Raw genomic sequence first — 16,796 nt, 5'->3', positions numbered from 1 at the left:
TCATTTGAATATGAGAACTTGGTCCTGTTTAATGCATAAGCTTCTCCTCATTCCTACCAAAGGGACTCTGACAGACTTTATCAGTTCCAGGAGATTTTGAGGCTTTTAGGTATGCGAATTAACCAGAGAAACTACATACTTCTCTTCCTCGTGGAAAAAAGTCAAGTTATGTTTATGACCACCAATGATAACAGATGCTGTAAATACAAAAATTTGATGTATAGTCAGATTGTTTATAAACCGTTAAGAGGCTTTAAAAATTCTTGCAGGAAAAAAAACAAATGGAATTTTAATTTTTTTCTATGTAGCCTCCAATTGATCCAAGTCACCATCAGATACCATACTGTTAATACATTTTTTTCTTAAGAAGTCCAAATTCCTTCTACTTAGTTGCAAATAATGAAGGGTATGAAAGTAAGTTAAGAGACATATGACTGAGAAAAAGAAAAAATTCTGGCAGGCAAGAGAAAAATTATGTTTATGTCTATCTTTATTTTTAAGTTATTTTAAGTTTCTAAAAAGTACTATTAGAAAAATTCTGAAAGTATAGTAAAGTACAAGAGAAAAATAAAGATCACTCATATTCTCACAATTCATTTTAGTGCATTTTAGACTTGTTTTTTGCATATGTAGACATTCATACTATAGATCTGTATTTTACCAAAAATTAGATCTTACTTTGTATACTGTTTGGTAAATGCAGTGGATCTCACTTCATGGCAACATACAGAGATGTGTATAGTTCTCCAGCTGGGAACAGTCACTCACATAATTCTGATGTCGTTGGCTTCCATGTTGTGTCTACTGAGACATACCCAGTGTCACCTGTTCGGAATACAGGGAGATAATTGGGTGGACATGATACGCCTCCTATAGTTGGTCACTTCAAAACCAAATAAGAGACTCTTAATCTCAGGAAACAAACTGAGGGTTGCTGGAGTGATGGGGGGTGGGAGGGTTGGGGTGGCTGGGTGATGGACATTGGGGAGGGTATGTGTTGTGGTGAGCGCTGTGAATTATTAAGACTGATGAATCACAGACCTGAACCCCTGAAATAAATAATACATTATATGTTAATTAAAAAAAACAATAAAATGACTAATGTGAAACTCCTGAATCACTCATTCTAGTGCCCATGGCTTGCTTGCTTGCTTATGAATTTCAATAATTATTTTACATTTACTAAATACTGTGCAGTTTTGCTTTAGAAAGTTAAACTTTAAGACACATTTCTGTGATTAATAGCTCCTTTCCCTTACCAATGCAGATATTCCAAAATAAAGTCTGATTTCATTTCTTTTGTTCTTTTTTTCCCCCCCTCAGGGAAATTGTGCCCCAGGGAAAGCACTTTTAGGGGGATTCCAGGGATCAAATTCAGGCCATTTGGATCATGTCTTAACTGTTTACTTATTGGGAATACTTAGGGATAACAACTTTACCGTAAATCTTTAAGGCTCTAGATTTAGGTCTTATCCACACATAAACTGGCTTGGGGGAAAAAGGTCATTGGAATTCCGTGAGGCGGGTAGTGATGAGCTAGTTGCCATCTGGGTGCACTTGGTTGCCTTTTTTCAAGCTGACTCTTAGGGAAAGCTGAACAAGATGTTTCTTTGGTGGTGGGTTTTTCTGTCTTTTAGACAGAAAGGCTTTACAAGTACAATCTGTTTGTGCCAAGAGATGTTCACTCTAAAGACTTGCCAATTCAAAAAATAGGATAATCTGTCTAAATCCGATAATAGGCAGCGGCAGATTCTTTCTTTTGGAAAAGTATATTAAATGAAGAACTTAAAGCGTTGGAACTCACGCAGGAGAGTTGCGTCTTTCTGCTTCACATTGTGGCATTCAAGTAATAACACGTATTGGTGTGGGACATGCGAGAGCATCAGAACAGATTCTTGACAGTCACTGAATTGTCCTCAGATGGTCAGAATGCATTTGTGCCACTTTAAGAATAAATTATTTTTTTTTCTTAACAGGTCTGAATTCTTCTACAACTTCTTCCTAGGCAGATATATATAAAACAATAGTTGTCTAGTGTATTAATAATTTTCACTCTCTGCTAATCTGAATCATTAACATTTCTAGTCTTTTGTTTCTCCTCTTTCTAGAGAATAGATGGCATTCTCTATTATTCGTAAAGTTTAAATAAAGGCTATAAATTATATATTTAAAATGTAACAAGTAATTCCAGTTCAGAGGATAGGCCTTGAAAGGAAATGAGAAAAACTGAACCATATATCTACGTTTTACTCTAATTCTGTGACTACCCAAAGTCAAAGCAATCCACTGAGAATAAGCCACACTGGTTATTAGAAACTTGTGGGTAAAAATAGACATTCAAGAGAACAAAATGGCTTTAGAAATCTAATTTGATAATTTATGTAGATGCTCCCTCCTCAAGAAGGTGGAGCATAACTTCCCAGCCCTTAAGTATGAGCTGCATATAGTGACTTCCTTCCGAAGAATACAGTATGGAAAAGGGTATGGGGAGTAACTTTACAGAAGAGACACCTGGGAAACTCCACCCCAGCTAGGTGATCAAGGTTGACATTAATAGCGGTAAGACATGTTGATAGCATTTATCCTTGATATCATGTGACGAGAATGGCACTTTGTGGTCTTCTTCCCCAAAACCTATAACCCCACCTTGGCCAGGGTAGCCACCCGTCTTGGTGTGCCTCTGGCTGGAGGGAGAGCTCCAATCAGGAAAAAATCCACCGGGCAAATTCTAGTAGATGGGCATCCTACAAAATATCTGACCAGTAGTCCTCCAAAGAGTCAGGGCCATCAAAAAACAAGGGAAGTTTATGAAACCGCCATAACCAAGAGAAGCCTCAGGACGCATCAAAATTAAATGTAATGTGATATCCTGGGTAGGATCCTGCAAAAGAAAAATCAAATAAGAACTAAGGAAATAAAGTATGAGCTTTGGTTCAGACACTGAATAAAGTATGGGCTTTGATTAATAATAAGGTATCACTATTGATTGATTAGTTATGATGAGTGCACCAGGGCCAGCATGAGATGTTAATAATAAGAAAAACTGGGTGTGTGATCTATGGGAACTCTCTGTACCCTCTTTGCAGCTTTTCCGTAAATGTGAAACTATTCTAAAATTAAAAATTTGTAAAAAAAATATAATTTGACAGAGGCACCTGGGTGGCTCAGTTGATTGAGCATCCGACTCTTGGTTTTGGCTCCGGTCATGATCTCAGGGTCGTGGGATCAAACCCCTGGTTGGGCTCCATGCTCAGTGTGGCATCTGCTTGAGATTCTCTCCCTCTCCCTACCCGCCCCGTGTGTGTGTGTGTGTGTGTGTGTCTCAAATAAATAAATAAATAAATAAATAAATAAATAAATAAAATCTTTTAAAAATACGTAATATTACAAAAATATTTGTTTTTAAAGATATATTCAATGTGGAAAACCCATGCCAATACTGAAAAGGGGAAAAAAGGTGAGCCCTGGGAGCAGGTATGGAATGGGCAGTGGCCCCAAGTGAGAAGGCATGTAGTGAATTTGACACTGGGCATGGCTGGAGCACAGAGCATAAAAAGCAGGGAGTAGTGAGAGATGATTCTGGACAAGTCAGTTTGGGACCAATCATAGAGGCTCTTATTTCCACACTAAGAAGTCTATCCTTTCTGCTGGCAATGAGAAGCCATCAGAGGCTTTTAAGAACGGAAGTGGCATGATCTGGTGTTGTTACAGAGAGCTGACTCATGCCAAATAAGGAGAATGAATTAGCACAGGATGGTTAGAGGCCGAAAGCTCTCCTGCCCTGCTCAAGTCAACGGAGGAAGGCATAAGACTAAATGAAGGCAATGACACGGATGTGGGGAGAGAAGGCTGGGGGAAAAAAGTTAATCCTTCTCTGTCTACATGTTATTTCCTCATTCAGTAGGCCAACCTACAAATCTTGGGGTCTCTGTATGCAGCCCAAATGGTAGTGCACTGCCTGGGCGGCTGATACACTGACCCCACAATCTGCGAATGGCGCCCCCTAGAGCAGAGCCATGGCATGCCTCTAGGCTGCACACTCTGGCAGGCACAGAGCTAGATGCTGAGTGGACAGTCCTGAACAGAACAGCGGTAGCCCTGTCTGCACGGAGCTCTCCCTCCAGCCAGAGGCACACCAAGACGGGTGGCTACCCTGGCCAAGGGAATTATTTGGCATCCCTTGAACTAAGAGGGAGGGATCGGAGTGCTTCTTAGCGGGAGTGCTCTCTGCCTCTTCTCTCTGGTCCAGAGCAATTTAGCTACCCTCAAATCTGTAAGTTTCATCCAGCAAAGCAAAAGCCCTGGGGCTAATTCCTTCCAGCTCCTTAGAATGCAGTTTAACTTGTTCCTTTGATATTTTTCCTTCTCGCTGGGAGGCATTTAGTGCTTCTTCCGTTCATATTTAGTGCTCTAAAAGTGATGAGGTCAATACACACTGCTTCCTTCTTATGACATCCCGGCCAGGTTTTAGCAGTACGTGGTTTTGGCTCCCCTTTTAGATTGATGTTTGGCTGACTGGGTTGCCTCTTAATCCAGCCCTAGTCTAATGTGGAAGATAGATAGTAAATAAACCTCATAAATATTTCATTGGAATTAACTTGACTTTGTGACTTAAGTAATAGAATTACCCCAGCACTCCCAGGCAAATCTTTTTACTATTATTCTCCAGCCCATTCCTGAAGCCTCTACTAAACAGCTTAGGCCCCCATGGGACACCTTAGAGATGGTCTGAATGAGGCCAGTGGCGCAGAGTAGCTCACCAGTGATCACCATTCTCCAGATCAAGCAGAGATGCTTTCTTGGTGCCCAGCAGAGCAACATGGAGTGAAAGCCTTATGGAAATTTTGATTTATACCAGCTGTAGATTTTGTTGAGAAATGAACTCCTTTCTCCAGATGATCAGCTTTTTAAAATATAAATGCATATAATGCAAGAGGAGCAAGAAGCAAGGTGGGAGCTTGGTTTTAGTGCTCTGTGAAGTCCCATACGCTGGATGTGTGGGCTCCAGAGTGGAAAGAATAGACTGGGGGCAGGTGAACATTAGCCTTTCATTCTTTTTGGAATGGGCTGATTGGCAATCAGCAGCTTGGTAGGTGAAGTTTGACTTCAGAGCCTACCTACTTATTCCTGAATAGTTTCCTGGTCTTTCTATGGCCTTTTATAGCTAGCTGCTCTTTTTCCTTTTCCGCCCCATCTCCAGTAGCTAAATCTAATCCAGATGGATTCATCTTCACTGGGAGATGGGAAGGTTTATGCCCTGGAAAAACACTACAGGCGTGAGGGGGGATTTGAGAGGGTCTGAGGGCCCATGTAGGAGGCCTTGCTGGGGAAGCCTTCAGATTCATACAGAAAAGGAACTGATCATTCAGCGCTTCCCTCAGAGGCAGAACAGAAAGCTGGGAGCTTCATGGCTGCTGAGGAGTCAGGGGAATCAGCCCACCCTGCTAAGCCTCTGGCCTCCTGAGGGCATGCTCATCAGTGATGCTGAGGATACATACAGCAGTTAGGAGATTTTTCTCTGTTGGCTGTCTGACTTCATTTTGAACCCCAGTTCCCTCACTTACGAGTGGAGCAGGTTACTTAAACTCCTAGAGTATAAGCTGCCTCATCTGTAAGATGAAGTAACAATAGATACCACCTCGGAGGACCTTTGCTACGAAGGGTGAATGAAATGACACTGAGCGTGGTGTCTAGCACATTGTCGAGCACCCAAGGCAGCTGGTAGCTGTTCTTTCAAAAAGGGAAACCCCATCAAAATTGTGTGTGCTACTATTTTTCATTCAGTTGGAACAAATACCGGGTCTGTTTCCACTGAGAAGAGAGTAGGGATGCATAGATGGGGGAGGAAACAGGAGGGTGTCAGCAAGCTCGACAGGATCGTGTCAGGCAGCCGGGGACACCGATGCAGCTCAGGCAATTGCAGAGATGCCCTGAGTGACACTTCTCCTCCTCCCGAAAGGCTGAATGCAGAAATAATGACATGGATGACAGGTTTTCATTGCCCCCCCAATTTTCCTGCCTACATGGTTATTCTAGGGGCGCTATCTGTGTGCCGTATCTAATGAAGAATATAAAATTCTAACAAAGATGTCTAAAATGTGTTACATTTTTGCATCCAAGGATACTGCACTGCAAGTCCATCCAGGGACTCTGACCTATCAGATAAACAGAAACAAAATCATACCATATATTAAGATTTTAAGAAGCTGCATTCTGGGGCCAAGAATTTGAGCTCTCGCTATATTTAGACAAATTCAAATTGGGAAAAAAAAACCCAAGTGACTCTAGTAGTTATTAAACATTAGGATGAGTTATTTAATGGAGAATAAATTATCATTTCTCTGAGTTGATTTGGAAGTGATGTTGCCCGAAGGATGGATGAAATAACAGGACAGCCTGAGCTCACTCAGCCCTATGTTATTCGGCGCAGGGGCTTGTGCAAATGGCTTTCTATTAGCCATTTCACATAGCATCTCAGATTTAATCATATATTTTTATTTTTCAAGATTTTATTTATTTATTTGACACACAGAGAGACAGAGAGAGAGGGAACACATGCAGGGGGAGTGGGAGAGGGAGAAGCAGGCTTCCTGCCTAACAGGGAGCCTGATGCAGGGCTCAATCCCAGGATCCTGAGCCGAAGGCAGACGCTTAACGACTGAGCCACCCAGGCACCCCCTAATCATATATTTTTAATCTTATCTCCTTTCTCAGGCAGAATATACCAGTATACTATATTCAGTGTTAATAGATCTACCTCTAGTCACACCTCCTATAATTACAAAAATAATTAGCGGTAATACTAAGCATTTATTATGTTTACTATGTATCAGGCCTGGTGCTAAGCCATTCAGATGCTTTGCATCATCTGAGTTCTACGTTTTATATTTAACTTACTCCTTGACCATGCCAGGTGGGTATCCCATGGGCATTTCAAACATAACAGGACCAAACAAGACTTGGGATTTGCTCCCGTGACTCGTATATTTTCCATCTTAGTAAATATGACTGGCCACACAGTTGTAGAAATACATAGCAGGCATCTTTGATTTTGTCATTTCACTCATATTCTGTATCCAGTGTCTCAGAGAGTCCTGCTGTTTCCATCTCTCACGTAAATGTAGAATCTGCCCATTTCTCTCCAAGCCTACTCTCACCATCATCCTAGAACAAGCTCCTGCCATTCTTCACTTCAGTCACTGTAACCCCCTCCTCCCACCTTCCACAGTTCCCTAAATCCTTTAAACACAGAGATCAGAGTGATCTCCCCCGCAATGTTTTACTATGCAAATTTTGAAATATGCAGCAAAGCTGAAGTAATTTTGTAGTGAATATTCATACCTATTACCTAGTTTCTGCCATTAACATTTTCCTTATATGTATTAGTTTGCTAAGGCTGCCATAACAAAATACCACAGACCGGATAGCTCAAGCAACAAAAATTTATTTTCTCACAATTTGGGAGGCTAGAAGTCCAAAATCAAGGTGTCAGCAGGTTTGGTTTCTTCTGAGGCTCATGTCCTTGGCTTGCAAACGGCCATTTTCTCTGTGTGTCTTCACATGGTTGTCCCTCGGTCTGTGTTCTGTATCCACATCTCTTCTTCCTGTGAGGAGACCACTCACTGGATTAGGACCCACCCAGATGACCTCATATTACCTTAATTACCTCTGAAACCTCCTATCACCAAATAGTGTTCCATTCCCAGGAATGGGGGTTAGGACTTCCACATGTGAATTTTGAGATGACACAATTCAGCCCAAAACGCATATACTTGCTTTACTATATTTCTGGCCATCAATCTCTCCCCCTGTTCATCACAAATCTACCTTAAGTTGGGTGTATTTCAAAGAAATTGCAGATATTAGTACCCTTCCCTGTAAAAAGCCTTCAGCATACATATAATTCATGAGAGTTCAATAATTGTGTGGGGTTTTTTGGTTTGTTTTAATATGAAATTTAACTCCTAAATTTACATTTGCTGAGTTTGGGCAACTGTTGAACCCTAACTCTTTTCAAGTACAGAACATTAACTATGCCTTCAGGAAGTTCCCTAAAAACCCTTCCCAGGCAACCCCTGCTCCCACTCCTACCCCAGAAGAAACCACGATTCGAAGTTTTTTCCATTATAGGTGGCCTTTGCCTGTTAGAGAGTCATAGGAATGGACTCACGTAGCATGTTGTTGCCTATATCAGTAATTCACTTACTTTTATTGCTGAGTAATAGTCTACTTATGAATATATTACAGTGTGTTTATAATTTTTTAATTGATGGATATGTGAACTTTTTCCAGGTTTTGGCTACTACAAATAAAATGGCTATGAATATTCTTGCATGAGTCTTTTTGTGAACACATGTTTTCATTTGTTTTGGGTGAATACCTAGGAGTAGAATTGCTGGGTAGGTGTATGTTTATTTTTAAAAACAGAGTGATTTATTGATTTACTTGAGAGAGAGAGAGAGCGCGCACACACACAAGCAGGGGGAGAGGGAGAGGGAGAAGCAGACTCCTCTGTTGGGCAGGGAGCCTGACACAGGACTCAATTCCTGGGATCATGACCTGAGCTGAAGGCAGACACTTAACCGACTGAGCCACCCAGGCGCCCCCATGAGTGATCTTTTTAAAATGTGTCAAATAATGTAATTCATCTGTTTATAACTTTCTAATGACTTCCCTTTGGACTTAGAATAAAACCCATGTCCCTCCCTCTCCCCCCCCCCCCCCCCCCCCCCCGCACCAAGTGTAACGCCCAGAAAGATCAGACTCCTGTCTCCTCCTCCCCTAGTCTCATGCTACTCCACGGACCACATCGCCCCCTGCCTCTCCTGCGTCTCCTGCCAGGCCGTCCCACTCCAGTCTTTTTCTTGCACAAGCCAAGTGTATTCCAAACTCACATCCTTGCTGTTACCCCACCCAAAACCTTTATTCTCCCAACCCGCTGCCTGGCTGATTCCTGGTCCTCCTTCAAGTGCCAGCTTAAATGTCACTTTCTTCGGAGAAAAGTGAGGGTTGGAGAGGTTAAATTAGGAGAACGATCAGTATCACACAGCTGGGAGAGCCAATATGCAAATCCATGCAAATAGGCAATACGACCCCAGAGTCCTTGCCCTAACCATCTTAAAATACAAGTCTTCCTTCCATTGTGTGTCTCGTGATAGTTTCTTGCCTGCTCTCTCTCAGCTACCATTGTCTATTTCACTTCAGTCTGTTTTATTTTTTTCTTTGCTTTTTCCTATTCCCTAAAACTATTCCTACTAAAGTCACCCATGAACACCTAATTGTCAAAGCTGGTGAGAACAGTTTTCAGGTCCCACCCGACTTTGTCTCTCTGCAGCATCTGATACTCTTGACATGTTGCGTTTGGCTTGTATATTTCATGGTTTTCTCTGCTTCTGTAGCTCTTGGTCTTGGTTAGGGGCTCATTGTTCCAGTGCTTACCATTTAGATGTTGGCGTTTTAAGGTTCTTCCCCTGGAGTTATTTTCGTTGTGTGATGCATATTCTCCTGGGAGACCTCATCTACATCCATGATTTTCTTTTCTTTCTTTTTTTTTTTAAGATTTTATTTATTTATTTGACAGAGAGAGACACAGTGAGAGAGGGAACGTAAGCAGGGGGAGCGGGAGAGGGAGAAGCAGGCTTCCCGCGGAGCAGGAAGCCCGATGCGGGGCTTGATCCCAGGACCCTGGGATCATGATCTGAGCCGAAGGCAGACGCTTAACCGACTGAGCCACCCAGGCTCCCCTACATCCATGGTTTTCATCACTGCCTACATACCGATTATCTTCTCAGCTAGATTCCCAGCCCAGATTTCTTTCTGAACTCGAGACCCATAACTTAAATATCTATTAAACTTCTCTAACTGCATGTCCCAAAGGCACTGTGTTAGTCTTCAAAGATGGGCCCCAGTGAGATATGTTTCTCAGTCTTCAAGTCCCAGGAAGCCCCCACTCCTTGAATCTGGGCTGACCCTGTGACCCACTCCTAACTACTAAATGATTTCCAAAGCTAGGTTATTAGAATCCTTGCAGTTTCTGCCTAAGCCTCTAGAAATGCTTTTTCTTTGGACTCTATCTCTTATAAGCCAGCTATCCTGCTGTGAGAAGCTCAAGTCACATGGAGAGGCCATGTGTAGGTGGAAAAGCCCCGCTGAACTCCTATTCAAAAGCCAGCATCAGCCGCCGCCCATGGGAGTGAGCTATTTTGGACAACCAGCCCAACTGAGCCTTCAGAAGATTACAGACCAGCCAACATCTGACAGTAATTATCTGAGAGACTCCGAGCAAGAATTGCCCAGCTGAACCCTCTTGACTCACAGACCCATGAGCAACAAGCATAAATTATTGTTTTAAACTATTAAGTTTTGGGGCACCTGGGTGGCTCAGTCGGTTGGGCGTCTGCCTTTGGCTTGGGTCACAATCTCGGGGTCCTGGGATTGAGCCCCTTGTCGGGCTCCCTGCTCAGCGGGGAGCCTGCTTCTCCCTCTGCCTCTGCCCCTCCCCCTGCTCGTGCACCCTCTCTCTCTCTCATGCTCTCTCTCTCTCTCAAATAAATAAAATCTTTAAAAAAAATAAAATAAACTATTAAGTTTTAAGATGGTTGGTTTCATGGCAATGATAGCTGGAACAGGCATCTTAAGTGTAGTATTCCCCAACTGAACAAAGTGTCTCTCCTGAACCAAATACTTCTCTTGCATTTCCCTGTTGTGGTTAATGGCATTGCTTCTACCCAAGCCTGAACCTAGAAGTCATTCTCTCCTTTCCTTCTGGATCAAATTCCACTCCTGCCGGATTCCCTCCTACTTCTATAAATTCTATCATTTAAATAGCTCCTGTGGCTCTCCCTCCCCTCCCCCTGTCCCTTCCCTGCTCTCACCTGTACAGTGACATTACTGTCTCAACTGGTCTCTGCTTGCTGGCTCCTCTGCAATCTCTCCTCCACCCTGCTGTCAGTCATCTTCCAACAATGCAGATCTGAGCTTGGGTATAGATCCTTTCATGGCTCCCGGTGCTCTGAGGCTTAAATAAGTCAATCAGAGAAAGACATGTATCATATGACCTCACTGATATGAGGCATTCTTAATCTCAGGAAACAAACTGAGGGTTACTGGAGTGGTGGGGGTGGGGAGGATGGGGTGGCTGGGTGAGAGACATTGGGGAAGGTATCTGCTATGGTGAGCACTGTGAATTGTGTAAGACTGTTGAATCACAGACCTGTACCTCTGAAACAAATAATACATTATGTTAAAAAAAAAAAAAAAAGAAGATAGCAGGAAGGGAAAAATGAAGGGGGGGAATCAGAGGGGGAGACGAACCATGAGAGACTATGGACTCTGAGAAACAAACAGGGTTCTAGAGCGGAGGGGGTGGAGGGATGGGTTAGCCTGGTGATGGGTATTAAAGAGGGCATGTACTGCATGGAGCACTGGGTGTTATACGCAAACAATGAATCATGGAACACTACATCAAAAGCTAATGATGTAATGTATGGTGATTAACATAACATAATAATAAAAAAAATTAAACACCCCCCCCAAAAAAAGTACAAACTTCAGCAGGGTATGCAACCCTCTCTAACGTGGCCATTATCTCTTCACTCTCATTTGCTTCTGATGCTCCCTCGTGACCACTCTGTCCCTTCGCATTGACTCCTGTTTCCCCTGGAAGGGCTTGTTCTCGCATTTCTGGACCCGTGCACATCTCTTTCTGCACACTATCCTACCGGTTAAGGGCTCAGGCTCTGATTCTTACTGTGGACTCATCACTTTTTAGTTGTGTGATTTTGGCCAACTTGCTTGTCTCTCTGTGTGTCAGTTGCCACAGTGGGACTACCTCATATAGTTTTTGTAAGGATTAAAAAGATGAATGCCGGTAAAGAACACGGAAGAGTGCGTAGGACATGATAAACATGTCAGTGACACACACATCAGTAAGCATTGGCTGCTGCTAGCCTTCTTCCTTTCCCCGGAGTTCTGTCTCCGGCCCCCTGCTCCTCATCCTGTACTTATTCACTCAGAAACTCCCATATGTCCTGACGGACTCAGCTCCAGGGTCTTACTTGTAGGAAAGTTATCAGGAACTGCTGGAAGAGAGTTCTTCCTTCCCTGGCCCCCTTGCCTTGTAGATAGATGCCTTTTTATCGTACTTACCACTCTCTACCTCAAATACTTCATTACTAGACAGAAGCTCTGGAACTTACTCCCAGGGCCGGGTACACGACGGGGACCTAATACATACTTGCTGAGTGAGTGATGGATGATGATCCAAGGACCTGATGACAGAAACCAGGGAAGAGAATATTCCCAGCCAGCCTGAGGAGATGAGAATTAGGAAGAAACAAATGAAAGAGGTTGGAGTTTGATGAAGAACATTTTCGTGTCCGTAAAGCTCAGTTGTGGGACAGTGCCGCTCATTATTGTCTTCCTTCCTCCCCAGATCAGTGCGCGTTCTGCAGAGAGTAATGAAAATTGCACCTCGAGCCTGTTACAGTACTGCCATTTGGCTAATCTTGTCTGCCCCACCCCCCCATCACTGGAAAGGGCAATCCTCACCTTGATGTCACACTGTTTGCTTCATTTTTCTCAGCATGCTCAATGATCACATGAATCCCAAAGTCCGAGACACCACTTCAAACAGAAAATAGCTAAGACCTCGTTGCAGTTTATGCCAAAGAGGCTGAGGAAAGTGCCCTGGAAGCAAAATGGCTTGCTCATATGGCTCAGAGAACTCGAAACCAGAGCTTCTGACTGGTATTATTGGGGCTGATTAAAGGAAGAACTTGACTCCCTGAGATTTAAGACTGTCCTTACCTGAGCAGACAGAACCCTCGTTTTGAGGATGTTTATGAATAAATAGGCCACTAATGGATATGATTTTCCAGGTTTCAGAGGAAAGGAATATGTTCTCTGCATCGGGAAATAAAGTTACTGATTCCTCCTGTCAGAACCCTCTGCTCTTGGGGGCCAGGAGCACCGGCAGTTGGGCAATCCAAGAGTGGAGTGGAGTCCTGCTTACCTACAAACGTGCGTTCTTTGTAGAACATTCTCTCAGGATGACTCTGGAGCTCTTAGGGCTACTGCGACTCTCAGAGCAGCTCTTTGGGTCCAACAGCTGCGCACAGGGTAGGGTGACATCGGAGCAGAGGCACGCCAAAGTCTCCATGAGGGGGGACCAGGGCCCCCTCAGCAGCTGCGGCTCTTACTGTCTTCAAAAGAAATGGCAGGGGTTCCTTCGGGACCGCAGGGGAGGTCCTTTGGTAGAGACTACAAAGAGTCCATGGGATACGAAAATTTCCACAGCCTAGGAGAAAGTCCCACTATAAAAACAAAACTGTAACATAGTTTGTGGTAAGTGTTTTGTTGAAATACGTGGGACTGTGTTCACTCAGTTTCTCAGCAAATATTTATCAAGCCACTGCTAAGTGCCAGATGTATCTTAGTGGCAGAAACTACTTCTTTATGTTTATGTCCTCATACTACGGGCCACACGCTCTATGCAACGCTATTTCCCTCAGCCTGGCCTGAGTTCAGGGTGTGGCGAGGCGCGGGACGGTGGAACGGCTCTTCTCTCTCTCTCCCTGAAGCTAAGGAACCTTTCACAGGACTCGAAACTCCTGATTTTGGCCTCTGTCATCGACGGAGTCAACCAAATTCAGTCAGGGGAGGGACTATTTGGATTGCCAAGATACTATATAATGAGACTCTTTGTGGCTAAGCTCCTACTGTTGGAACTTCAGCAAGTAATGCTGGCTTAAAAACCTCCGTGGATAAACATTGCCGCTCCCTTGAAAATTCTGGGAGTTCCAGCTTGGTTGCCGACCTCTCTCTGCTGTTTATCTATTTGTTTAGCACCAGCATTTCTAAAGCTTCCATTGTGTAAGGAATACTACCCTGGCTTCTGGGAAATACACTGAGCTATGCTCCCTGTCTGTGAGCTGGTCACGTTTTCAGTGGGGAATGCAATAAATGACATAGTCAAACAGCTTAACCATTATAAACAGAGAAAATAACTTTTACGGGCAGCAGCTTGCAACTCCAAATACAGTCTTGCCCAAGTGTTTGGCTAAGACACCGCCTTCTGTCACAGAGAAGAGAAGTGAAATGTGGGACGATCGCCGAAACATTATGGAATTAATAGAATCTTCTTTTTAGCCTCTGGGCCTTTGTACGTACTGGTTCTCCCTTGTCTCTCCACCCCACCCCAGCCCTCTATTTGTCTAAATTAAACTCTTATTTCATTTATTTTTAAAAGATTTTATTTATTAGAGAGAGCGTAATTAGGAGGAGGGGCAGAGGGAGAAGGAGAGGGCCAGAAGCAGACTCCCCCTTGAGTGGGGAGCCCGACTTGAGGCTCAAACCCAGGACCTTTGAGATCATGACCTGAGCTGAAGTCAGACGTTTAACTGACTGAGCCACCCAGGCGCCCCTTAAACTCATATTTTAAGTATCAACTGGGATTTAATCATGGGAGCCCTTGGTCACCAGCTACACACATAAACACACATACACACACACACACACACACTTGTGCTAGTCGTCCCTCCTCTGTAGTCCCAGTAGCACACTACGATTCTCCCATTACGATAGCATTTATTATAAGCTATTGTGGTTTCCTCTCAACTTCTCTACATACCTCCTCCCACTAGAATGTAAGTTCTGTGATTGTTGGGACCATGTCTGCCTTGTTCACCATCCTATTTCTAGTGGCTACGAATAGTAGCCATTCGATAAATAGTTGCTGAATGCGTGAATGTATGAATGTATGAGTGAGTAAATGAATGGCAGAAGCAACATCAGAGTAAAATCTTCATCTGTTGTTCACCTGCTTTGTGCAGTAATTTTCTAGGTATTTTATGGATTTTCATTTCTATGGGCTTATAAAGTTGTTCCAGGGATATAGTGTTTATTAAATGCCTCACTTACCTGTAAGATTTAGTGCTTATTGCAGCAAGAAGGATGTGATGCTACTGATAGGAAAATCATAGGCTTGGTCCCTGGCTTTTAATCTGGAGCTCTCTGCGTTGAATTGAGCTGCATCTAGATTAGCCCTTTTCACCCATTACAGTGGGCAAATGGTTCAGAGGTGAGTGACAGACTAGGAGAGAGGATATGAACGACTTAGAACAAACTACAGAGGGGCTCCTGGGTGGCTCAGTCGTTGAGCGCCTGCCTTCAGCTCGGGTCATGATCCCAGAGTCCTGGGATCGAGCCCCGCATCGGGCTCCCTGCTCCACAGGAAGCCTGCTTCTCCCTCTCCCATTCCCCCTGCTTCTGTTCCCTCTCTCACTGTATCTCTCTCTGTCAAATAAATAAAAAAAAAATCAAAAAAAAAAAAAAAGAACAAACTACAGAAAGAATTCTAGGAACACATGACCCAACAAATTCCTTTTCCACTGGAAAAAAAAAAAGACCAAAATCTGTGGAAAGGATGGGGAATATGCTCCAGAAATACAGCAGTAGAAGTGGGTAAAATAACCAGCAATGTTCAACTTGAAGTAAATGAGTTTCATTTCAAAGGGCAAAGCATGGTAACATTTATGATAAATTTTTGTGCTGAAGGGTCCTTTCTGAAGGTCACGAAAATAAGTTTTGAATTTAGCTTCCTAAATCCAGTTTTTGCTCTGGAAATTATGAGGGATTTTTTTAGTAAACAATCCATGCAGAGCTCTGGACTCTGCCCTGCTGTTTCCTACCTTCAAGTGTGGTCATTCGGGAAGGATTTCTTCTCTGTCATAAAGGCGGCAGTTAAGAGATGTGGGACCTCCTGACTGATATATATCTTACACTTCCCAGAACCTTAAAAGATTAAGATGAGTCATTTCAAGTGAAATGACCCCAGACAGAGAACTCAGAGGGCTGGCATATGTTTGTTGGAACCTTCCGAGAGAGTTCTTCATCCCGTTTACATGATCTTAAGAGGCTGCCTTCCGTAAGGTGATGAATGAGCCATCCGGTCTGCCGGACCTCCCCCTGCCTTAGCACACAGCAATTGTTTTCTCAGAGGTTCTGTGCATCTGGATAACCCTTTAATCACAAGCCACATTGTCTGGTGCAGGTACATAAGAAACAAGCCACCTCTCTCTGAATATGACTCTCTTGTGGTTCTTGATTATTTTTTTAAAAAGATTTTATTCATTTATTTGAGAGAGAGAGAGCACGAGCAGCGGGCAGACAGAGAAGCAGACTCCCTGCTGAGCAGGGAGTCCAACGTCGGGCTGATTCCCAGGACCCTACGATCGTGACCTCGGCCAAAGGCAGACGCTTAACAGACTGAGCCACCCAAGCGCTCCTTGATTATTTTTTATGATGTGAAAATGACTCTCCTTTTTAACCTAACATGTTTGAACTGGTTGTTCAAATTGACCATAAATTGACAATTATTCAACTTTAATGTAATTTTTTCTCAAACGTTTTTTATTATGGCAAAAGATGGATGACATAAAATTTACGATCTTAACTATTTTTAGGTGTACAGTTCAGTGGCATTAAATACATTTATAATGTTGTGCAATCGTCACCACCATCCATCTCCAGAACACTTTTATTTTGTAAAACTGAAACTCTATACCCATTAAACAATAGCTCTGTGTTTTCCTGTCTCCCTAGTTCCTGGCAACCACCTTCTACTTTCTGTCTCTAGGATTTTGACTACTCTGGGTATCTCATATAAGTCGTATCAGTTTCTATCTTTTTTTTTAAGATTTTATTTATTTGAGATAGAGCGAGAGAGCGAGAGAGCGAGAGAGAAAGAGAGTGAGTGATCACACAAGCAGGGCAGAGGGGCAGAGGGAGAGGGAGAA

At 43.2% G+C, this 16,796-nt stretch overlaps 1 long non-coding RNA gene across 5 annotated transcripts; it reads right to left on the bottom strand.

The window, feature by feature from the left end:
• Positions 1-1,829: 1,829 nt before the first annotated feature.
• On the bottom strand, positions 1,830-15,818 carry LOC135364142 (uncharacterized). Of its 5 annotated transcripts, XR_010410818.1 has the most exons (6): positions 15,690-15,818; positions 14,920-15,091; positions 10,875-13,327; positions 7,456-7,604; positions 2,647-2,881; positions 1,830-2,001 (listed from the first exon to the last, which is right to left on the bottom strand). It is a non-coding gene; the product is annotated as an uncharacterized LOC135364142 (long non-coding RNA). The 5 variants fall into 5 exon arrangements; XR_010410819.1 differs by lacking the exons at positions 14,920-15,091; positions 15,690-15,818 and having other exon boundaries at positions 10,875-12,446; positions 13,013-13,862; XR_010410817.1 differs by lacking the exons at positions 14,920-15,091; positions 15,690-15,818 and having other exon boundaries at positions 10,875-11,017; positions 12,236-13,859.
• Positions 15,819-16,796: the final 978 nt, after the last annotated feature.

This window comes from Mirounga angustirostris, unplaced genomic scaffold, assembly GCF_029215605.1.
Source record: "Mirounga angustirostris isolate CCGP_5_RB_7025 unplaced genomic scaffold, mMirAng1.0.hap1 SCAF_4, whole genome shotgun sequence".
NCBI lineage: Eukaryota > Metazoa > Chordata > Mammalia > Carnivora > Phocidae > Mirounga > Mirounga angustirostris.
The sequence above is the reverse complement of the archived record's forward strand: the minus strand, read 5'-3'. Positions and strand labels throughout refer to the sequence as shown.